General features: G+C 34.5%; 1 pseudogene; it reads right to left on the minus strand.

Annotated features, from left to right (window-relative positions):
* Positions 1-1,192: 1,192 nt before the first annotated feature.
* Positions 1,193-10,616, minus strand: LOC108746905 (annotated as a pseudogene).
* Between the last annotated feature and the right edge of the window lie 53 nt (positions 10,617-10,669).

The following is a 10,669-nucleotide window of genomic DNA, read 5'->3' on the forward strand; positions in this document are numbered from 1 at the left end:
CCGCCAATTGCATAATATTGCGTATCGATAGGGAATGAGAGGATTAATGATAAAGCGGAGAGTCGTGTGGAAAATACGAAAGGAAGAGAGAGAAGGAGAGAGTACACGAATAATTAAACCGCTACCGACCGCGGACGTTAATTAGTTGCATAGCAATTAGCAGTAAGTGACAGATAGATGAACTTTGTATTATCGTACACCTCGCGCTAGAATTTGGCGTAGCACGAGTTTTAACTTGATGCGCTAATGTTACGCACTTTGGCGACGATTATTATTATTATACTGCGCGTATGAAGGCGCGTGCCGATATATTATATCAATATATAAATATATATATAATTATATATATATATATATATATATATAAAAGAATATGTTATATATATGAGAGATGAAAGGAAAAAAAGAAAAATGTTGCTAGCTAGCGTTGTAGACGATACAAAGATGGCTTTAGTGTATATAGTTTTGTAAAGTGTTAACTATAGTGAGAAGAGATTTATGATTATATGTATAATATATACATAAACAATACATTGCTGCGAATACGTATGAACTCGTACGTTTTCCAATTGGTATCATTAATTACGAATTCTCGTTGGCGATTGGAGAAGCGCGTGAAATTGGTGAACCGTTTCATCGTTTTGTTAAACATAGCTGCATTACTAATATATCGTAAGGCCGCGGGGAACGTTGACGATTACGTATATAATATGTGATATACGCGCGAAAAATTTTAAGCTGTCAATAGAATGTCCTAATATTAAATATTATAGTGCCATTACACTTTTTTCTTCGTCACTCACCTCTCTCGCGTTTCACAGAGAGCAGGTATATTGCATTATTTCTGTTTTATTACTTTAAAGTCCACTTTAAGTAATCTATAGATTGCGTCATTATTATACGATTCTATTTATAATTTTACGTGTCGTATTTAATACGAGAAACATTTGAAGAATTAAAATACATCTAGAATATTCGCATATCTAAAATGTATATTTAAAATATATATTTTTTAAAAACTGAAATATATCATGCATAAGATATAAAATTATAAATAGAATTTTAGCTTGTGAGAATTCAATATAAATCATGGATTTCTAAGCAAAGTGGATTTTACATTTACAGCGTATCTCAAAAATTTTTCAGGAAGAAGCAGCCATAAATAAGGTAAGAGAAACGTTCTCGTGCAGAGAAACTTTCATAGTATAATATTATCCGTATAGAAGACTTTTCATAGTAAGCTGCGAAATTACGGTCAGACTTTTATTAATTCGACGATACTTATGTATATTCACATCCCACATTTAACGCTGTATGTAGAATGTCAATACCGGTCACGGTTTACAATTTCAATAACAGTTACAGCGATCAATCGGACAATTCGACGGGTAACGCATGCAACGTCTCAGGCAATATTGGTCCGCTCCAGGTTTATCGGCGATATCTCCAATAGCGTCGCAAGTGTTTCTGTAATCACATTGAAACAAGAATCAGAGAGGAATTTTTGAAAACACCAATGCTAAAATGAAAGTCATAATCGTTTAATCCTTTAATCCCGCTGGTCCATTCAGATCTATTTAACAAAATGTAATTTGTTTTCTGACTAATATTTAAAACATCTTTTTTCTGGTACTTGATAACTTTGTTTCTGATAATGTAAAATTCTTTTTCTGTGAACATTGTTTATCTTTTATTTTTCAGAACTTTTTAGTCATATCTGCCTAAACAATGCACGATAGTATAATAAATTTTACTCAAAAATGTAATTTATCTTCTTATTAATATTTCATTAAAAAATGTTTTCCCCCTAGTACATATTTGATAACTTCGTTTATTATTACCGTTAAAATCAATTTTCCATGAAAATTTTTTATTTTTTTATTTTTTCAAGCTTTTTAATCGTATTGACCCAAATGATATAATCGTATAGTAAAGAATAGACTGGCAGGGTTAATGCAATTCCGAGTCAATAACAATTTATTGCTTAAACTCGCGCGCCGATCAATTTAATGGATACTCACAGGCAGTGACAGACACCAGGCGGACAGTTCGACGGGATGCGAATGCAATTCACTTGACACCAATTGGTCATATTCTGCCTGTATCGATAAGCCGCAGTTGGCTCGCACACTTGAACTCTGAAATCGTGAAACCCGTGCACGTGCGTGTCGCATCGACAACAATTGAACGTTTCACGCTGACACGCGCGCGAATTAACGTATCCTTTTAACACAACGATTCTCACCTCAATGGCCGTGCGAGCGGCGCGGTGGAGTATTTCGGACCTATCGAGTACAGCTCGTAAAGAATACTCTGATACATAAACCGTGGCGGTATCCCACCGGTACTGGTAACGATGCTCACGTCGGCGCAGTTGCGGAAAGTTTCTGGCCTCCCACATCCGACGGCTTCCGTACCGTTTTCACAGGTGCCCCACATGTTTCCTGATAAGTAAAACAGACGTGATAAGAGATCGCCCTCGAAGCGACACAGCCCAGGGTAGCAAGATTAGCCAGTAGTCATTTTGGGTCGGGATCCACAGTCCGTCCTTAATCTCAAGACAATCTCAAGCAATCTCTTAAGATGCTAATACTCTCTCATTGGTTCATGGCATCTCAAGCACTAGCTTAAGACCATCTTGAATCTTGAGCAACGTCTATGGATTCCGCCCTTGATGTTAGTTAGTCATTTCGAATTGGTGACGTACATTGTTGACCTACACTGTTGAAAATTTCATGAAATTTAATGTACTTTTAAGTTATACAATTTGAATTTCATTTCATGGCACATTACATTAGATTTAACGTATTTATAACTGAAAAGTATATTGCGTATATGTACATGAAATTTAATATATTTTTCATGAAACTTTATGAAATTTGATGTACACGTTCATTACATTGAAGTAACTACTGTAACTTAGTTTTCAGTTAAATCATTCATTACTTTTAATTTCGTTCATAACCACGAGCTTCATTTACATGTAAAGGGAGCATTACTAACAGTGTACTTAAGATAAATAATGCTGTTATCTTTTTGATCAATTAACGATGTCATTTATCCATTCTACAATGTCCCAAAAGAACGCATAAAAGTCAACAACAAATCAAAATGGCTTAATTTTGATTCTCAATAAATCATCAAATTTTGTAACAAAAATCATCATTTTGATTGTCGTGACAATCAAAATAAAGTCATTTTAACTCTCTCTTAACTTGGTATATTTCTTAGGGTATTTACAACGGTATATTTATTGATGTCGATGAATGCCATCGACGTCAATTAACGACGTACTGATAACGTTATTAGTGATCAATTAATAATTCATTTATACCGTTAGTAACACGAAAATAAAGACATATTTTCGACATTGGTTTACGACTGTAACAAGTCCATGGGCGGTATTCATAGTCTGTTCTTACTTCAAAACTATCTTAAGTAATTAGTCTTAAAACTCTAATACGGCCCTCTGATTGGTTCGTGACTTCTTAAGACTATACTTAAGACGGTCTTGATTATCTGACTATGAATGCCGGCCCCATGTTATTTTTATGACGTTTGGACGTCATCTTCATCGTGGAAACGACTAATTAAATAAGACGACATCTTGCTACCTGGAAGAAACGGGAAGAGTAATGTACGATAAAATGTCGTAACCTGTATAATAGTTCCACTGAATGACGCATTGCGAGCACGTTATGTATGATGGTAACGTTACCATGTACTTAATGATGCCCTTCTTTCCTGTGTCGTGCGGAATCTCAAAACGAACGTCCTGCGTCCCGGACACGTACAAAGGATAACTGTGCGATTAAGGTACATTAACGAAAGCAGCAGTTGCACGTACCAGTTGTAGAGATCACTTACGAATCGAAACACTCCTGAGTTGCTTCGCGCGACGGATCGTTATTAGGACAAAGATACATCTCGAATCTCCCATAATGATTGGCTGTAAGTTCGATTTCCACCTCGATTTCCTTTAAACAGATTATATTAATATTGTATAATAAAAGGATCACAAAAAAGGCACTGGAAAAGATGTATCAATAGTATCATTTTCATTGAAAATAATTTTGTTGATTCACAACGACTTTATTAATGAAACTACAAATATATTTGTTTCTCTCATTAATACTGTTGTTGAATCGACGAGATTATTTTCAATTAAAATAATGCTGTTTACAGCATTGTTTTTCAATGGAAAAGAGCAGTCAATGAGAGAATAAACGCAGATATTAGAGAACAGAGTTAAAACATTTATTGTTGAAATATCATATAACAATTGCGAACGTTTTGGCTGTAATTTCGGTTTTTTTTTTTCAGTGCAATAAAAAATTATACAACAAATGCCTTTTTATTTTTATTTCAATTATTATAAGTTTCAGCAGGTGATATTTTCTTCATAAATACAACAAAAAAACTATAACGAAATAATTGTGCTGTTTAAAATTTGCATTACATTGGTGTGTGCGAAAATATCAAAAGTTTATATTACTTGTCCCAAGGTGTAGTGTCGAACGATGATCCCATTTGCGAACTCACCACCGGCCTCGTGTGGACGCTGACTCGAGTGATATGCGTCCCCGCAAACGCCGCACTTGCCTTTATTCTGCTCCCAATGCACTGATGAACAATAGCCATCGTCAATATTAGCTTTAACGCCGAACATCCGCGATGATTACAGCGGATTAATCGTAACTTGCGAGAACGTACCTGCGTAGCCACCGCAAAAAAGCTCATTATCATTGTAATTGACCGGATTCGGATAGCCGAACCGCCACATTGCGTTTCTTGAAGGAGGGTCCATTAATCTTCCATGGCCGTGGACGTCGAGTACCTTTTCAAAGGTTCAAAAGGTAGGTTTGAGAGCAAGAAGTAATTCAAATAATTGTGTAAAAATGAAACTCTGCGCCTTGCGCTTCGATCGTGCTATACAATGGAATGCCATTAAATGGTCGGCCTCGTTAACTTTTACTCGCGTGAGTAAGATACAATATTAAGGGCGCGTCTGTGGGAAAGTGTTGCGAAATGGCGAATTGTTCGAGGTTGGGCGTATTTAAGGAGTATATTGAAAAACGAGTTGGTCGAACTTTCATTGCCATTGGCAAAAACAAGGCCTTTCAGACTTCCTTAAAACTATATATTCAAAGGCCTCTATGCGATCGAGAGAGTGGAAATCCTTTTAATAATCTTAATGTCATTCACATAATTTAAAAAAAAAAAAAAATCAAAATCTTACTTGCGTGAAGAAATGTAATACTGCGAGCAGGATATTGTTTCGTTGATGCCTGATAATCATGTTTTCCTGAAATCATAGTATTACCGCAATTAGTAAAGTATTCCCTGTTTATTCGTGTTCAGTCGAAGAGATTTGATTTTTAAATAGTGAATGAATAATACATGTAAAATATAGCGTCTAGAAAAGCTATCATCCGTTGTTATAGACAGATAAAAAAATCCATTACGGAACAAACGAAGCGATGCAGTGCATCATTCAACGTCGAGCTTCATGTTAACTCGGTCAATTATGAACTTCGTATTCATCTCGCATTTAACTCCTATTAGGAGAAGTTTTCAGGGGCATGAAAACTTTTCCAAACTTGGAATTAGACATTGTGACCAAAACTTCAATCGCATAGTAATGAGTTCCGCCTTCGAATGATGGGGAATGAGATTACAAAGAAACAAGATCGTGCCGGATGTCCTTGAATCAGCTGGTAGAAGCCAAATCTTGCGTAAGAAAGTGAAGCAACGTGTATTGTGCCACTGGTGTCGTTACGACAATAATGGCGGGAACATCATTGGCGCTTATGTCACATATTATCAAGCGGTACACGTACCATAGGATTAGGATCGGCGCCAAGGATCGTCCCGGGCATTCTTTCAGCGAATAAAGAATATAAATTTCTATGTCGATGTTTAGAAGAAATCTTAACCCTAATAGAATTACCTTTGTGTCCTGTGTATTTCTTTTCTTTCATTTATATACAACAATATTATATACAATAATTGTATATATATATATATATAATAACAATTTATATAAATTTATTATAAATATACAATTTTCTAAAGTTGTCAAAATACGTACAAATTGCTTAATAATTTTTACATACTTGTAAAAGTGATAAAAACTAGTGTAGTAAGGGTGCCAAAAACTAAGGTGAAGATTAAGGGTTAATATTCATTTTCGACTAATCATAAAAATGTAATTATTTGTACATGCGTTGATTAGCATATCGAATGGAAATGGAATTCGCTGACATGTACATGTGTCATTGACAGCTGTTTGACACGCGATGAGATACATGGTGATCTTAAGTGACAGCATCCATTAGGCTCTAATATGAACCATTTACAATGTCGCAGTCTCCATCAGCTGCTGAATTTGCATGTCGAATTTTGATGAGATAAAACCGTAGATTCATCATTCGCGATAGATGCTTTGAAAATAGAATTAACGGTATAATAAGTTGTACGTTTTTTAACACGATAGTATAACTGTAACCCTCAAATGTGACTAATTCAATACCTAATATACATATAACAATTCTTATAAAATGTTAATATTAAAAGAATTAATATTAATATTTCAAATAATTAATATTAAAATTAATATTAATTGTATTAATCATATTTTATTTACATTTGATTTATTCTCAGAGTCATAAAATTATTTTTATTTTAATATTAATTGTATATAAGTGTAACAATAATCCTTATATATAATCATTACATATAGACTTTATTCTTTGTTGGGTCTCAATCTTTGATTGTGTGTAACAAATTTACAGTTTATATAGTTGAATTGATCAAAAGTGACTCCGCAATAGCAGGATTTGTGGAGCCACAATGAGACACATTCGCCTTGTAGTCCAATTAAAACGAAAGATTCAGCGAAAATAAAACAAACCCGGTTAACCTTCGTCGAGAGCAGCTGGTCAAATCGCTGTGCTAAATGAAGGAGAGCACAGCCAATTCCCTTCGAAGGGAATTCTTCTGGAAGAATTTGCACGACGTGGACGGAGATGCGACATAATGGAATTCAAAGCTACATAGCGGCATAACGCATAAATCTAACACTTATAACGCAAGGCTGTCTGGTTCTGACAACAATGTTCTTCGCTTCTTCCCGACCTCTTTACCGCGCCGCGATTTTAGCATCGAAATTCCTCCCACGCGATCAAGTCAATTTTTTAGAAGAAGTGATGCTAATCGTAGTTGTAAAATGCGAAATAAATGGAATTTTGACTTTGGGAATAAACATGAGCCGAGTATCGTGCTAAATTCCTTCGCGAAGCGAATGACCGGGAACGATTCTGCGAGTCCGGATTAAATCAGTCATTTACAATTAATTCTTTCCCAATGTTATTCTCCACCTTCTTCCGTTAGATTTATAACACCGTGCCAATTTATCTTATTTCCACACGTCCTAAATTATGCTTATAACTGTACAGGATTACCTGTTATCAAATTTATATATCGGACCTACTAACAGTTTTCTTTACTGATTTAATATCTCGATTTATAAACATACAGGTGAACAAAGGGGGGGGGACAAAAGATAGCCAATAATCCGCATAATTACGAGCGATTATAAAGTATCAGCGTTTGAATCCTCCTCGTATCGTATTCTCTTCATATATTGGGTCGGTCGCGCGATTCGAAAGTTGCAGTCATAAATTATCATTGGATCATTTGCAAGTGCAATTCTCTTTATCAGTTAATAAACTCGTGACATAAAAACGTTTAAAATCATTGTTTTCTTGAAACTAATATAAATTCTATTAACTCTTGATACAAGAAATGGAAACGCACAATACCTATCGATACGGCTCGCGAATGTGCATTAAATATCGTGAAGAGGCAATTTCTTGACGACAATAAACAGTAAAAAATTATTAACGATCAATAAACGTTTAACAGTATTTCGATATAAAGGTATTATGGTCAGTGTATATGTTGCTCTCCCCCACACACACGTACAGTGTATATACTCCCTTAATATCTTCGCTATTATATATCCTAACGATTACTTACGGAATTATTTGTTTAGTAGCTCGCCGTTACAACATGATGGTAATATATAATACCAATACTCAATAGTCAGCACTTATTAAAATACATTTTTACTTTCAAGTATTTCGAAACGTTTCTGAGGTACATTTTAGCATTTAATTACACCTACTTCCTCATTTTTCTTAAATTTGATCATACGAATATATGTATTTTTGAGTGTTACTTGCTATTTAACATTTTATTTGACTGTATATATTTTGAGTTATGCAAATTTAAACAATAACATGACATTCCGCTAATGTGGTCTATTGATTACTCACAAACCTTTTTTTTTTTTGAGATTTTCATATCAAAATAATTATTTGATAATCGATTGATAAGCTCTACTGTTCATCTATAGTTTGTATACGTGTACTATTTTTAGTACTGAAATTTTGAGCAACTTATATATGCAGAAGTTATGTGAATGTATGTTATATACTTTCATTTGCATACATTTTAAAATGTTTTACTTTATTATTTTTTATAATTAAATACTGTTTTCTAAACAAAACTAATATTTTGAAGCTATTTTTATGGAAGGCTACATTACCATATATTTTTTTCTTCGAGTCATTGTGCAATGTCGCCACATCTTAATTAATAGTTTAATAATAGTATCCTAAGTAATAAATATTTTGTAACTTTGAGTCCAGAATCGATTCGTCAATATTTTAACGAATGTAATTGTCAAGTTTTAAACTGAAATATTGATTATTAACAAAGTTATTGTCTAAAATGTAACTGGAGTGCCATATAATACCATCTTCTTCTCTAATGATTAAATCGTGTTATTATCTGCCTTTTCGATAAAAAGAAAAAAGAATTATTGATCACACTCAAGGATTGACGATCTATCCAACTGCGAAATCTTTAAATTAAAATCGGGTTTGCCGGGTTGCACCGGTTTGAGAATACGGCGACATAGTAAAATAAGAGAGAGAAAGGAAAAAAAGAGATTGACGCACCTCCTGTTTCCATGTCAAGTCAAGGTCGCGAGAACGCCACAAATTCATCTAAAGACTATAGATTATTGGGAGCAATCAAGTTTAAAGATGAGATTCAGTATCGCGAACTGCTTCGATCGACTTGCAAATATATGCGGGAGAATCAATACAGTTATTGATAATACTGTCCAATATTATTTTTCAATACACGAGTGTGAATAATTATTTTTGATATATTTTTACCTGTTGAATACGAATCCGTTATTCAAATTTGGCTATCGTGCAGTAAATTGTTTTTAAATTTTATTAATGCTACGCAAAAGTATCAACTTTTAGCTTTAACATTTTCGTTTTGAATATGATTGTTCGCTTCCAGGAAATAACGATTTGAAAATAGCTCTGTTCTCATATACTTAATAAAAGTGGAAAAAGTATTTTATTCTATTTTAATGTTGCGTTGGAAAGTGTTTTTATACTGACGTAGTATTGTACAATATAATCGGATCATACAAAATAAAAAGCAATATGAAATTGACAAAATACATTATATGCACCAAAGAGCTTATACTCATTAAAGATCATAATCTTCTTACCGTTTCATATTTTGTTAATTTTATATTGCCTTTTATACACATCAGCACAAAAACACTTACTTTTCATATAAAAAATGTAGAATTCAAATAAAACAAAACGTCTTTTCACGTATTAAGTGATCATCCCATGATATAAGAAAAGAGCTATTTTGAAATTGTTCTACCTCGAAAACGAAACATACCGAAATGAAACAAAATGTATTTTAAAGCCAAAAATTGATACTTTCGTTTAGCATTAATAAAATTTTGAAAAAATTATCAACAATGTTAACGTCATGAAAACCCTCGAAATCATCGTTTTCGCCTTTTTGACATCATTTTTTTTTCAGAAATTAAGACATGAACCAAATTTGATCAACAGATTCACTTTAGCAAGCAAAAATAAATCGAAAATAAAATTCACACACGTATCGCAAAAAAAAAAAGTCAAAGTCTTTTGTCAGGCAATGTAATTGCTTATTGATTCATAAAATTAAAACCATCCCTTACGCGATCGATCTTTGAAATAATCTACATTGATATGCCATAATTAAATGAATTTTCGAATCACAAAATGCGGGACTTCACAGAATGCCGGCTTCGTCCGGTACTAACAAATTATGAATGACGACACGTAGAGTAAATCGGTACCGCAAAGTCATACTCACTCGTAGTGCACGTGCGCGGCCTGATCGGATTGTTAAGCAGGTGAAAATTCTCTCTCGGAAAGGGTGCTCTTTCGGAAACGGATTGCAGGTTGTCACCTGGGAAGACAAGTTTCGCACGATCGGACGGACCCACTCGAGTGCGTTCACGCGAGTGACAATGTGCGTGCGTCGTGCACGGCCCGGAGCTGTCCAAAAACACGACCACCTCCAACCGTAGGCACAGGACTTTGAGGCGTGGTTTCCAGGTAAGTCGGATGGGCCCCAGCTGTATAGTGGGGATGATCAGAGGCTGGAAAATCCTCGATCGCGGTCCATTTGGCACATTCGCTCGAAATTGTATCGTCGACCAGAGGTCCGATCATCGTTCGCATGCTCGCACGTTTTCAACACAATGTTCGTATTCGAACCATAAGAAAAATACGGT

The sequence above is a fragment of the Trachymyrmex septentrionalis genome, unplaced genomic scaffold, assembly GCF_001594115.1.
Source record: "Trachymyrmex septentrionalis isolate Tsep2-gDNA-1 unplaced genomic scaffold, Tsep1.0 scaffold19, whole genome shotgun sequence".
Taxonomy (NCBI): Eukaryota; Metazoa; Arthropoda; class Insecta; order Hymenoptera; family Formicidae; genus Trachymyrmex; species Trachymyrmex septentrionalis.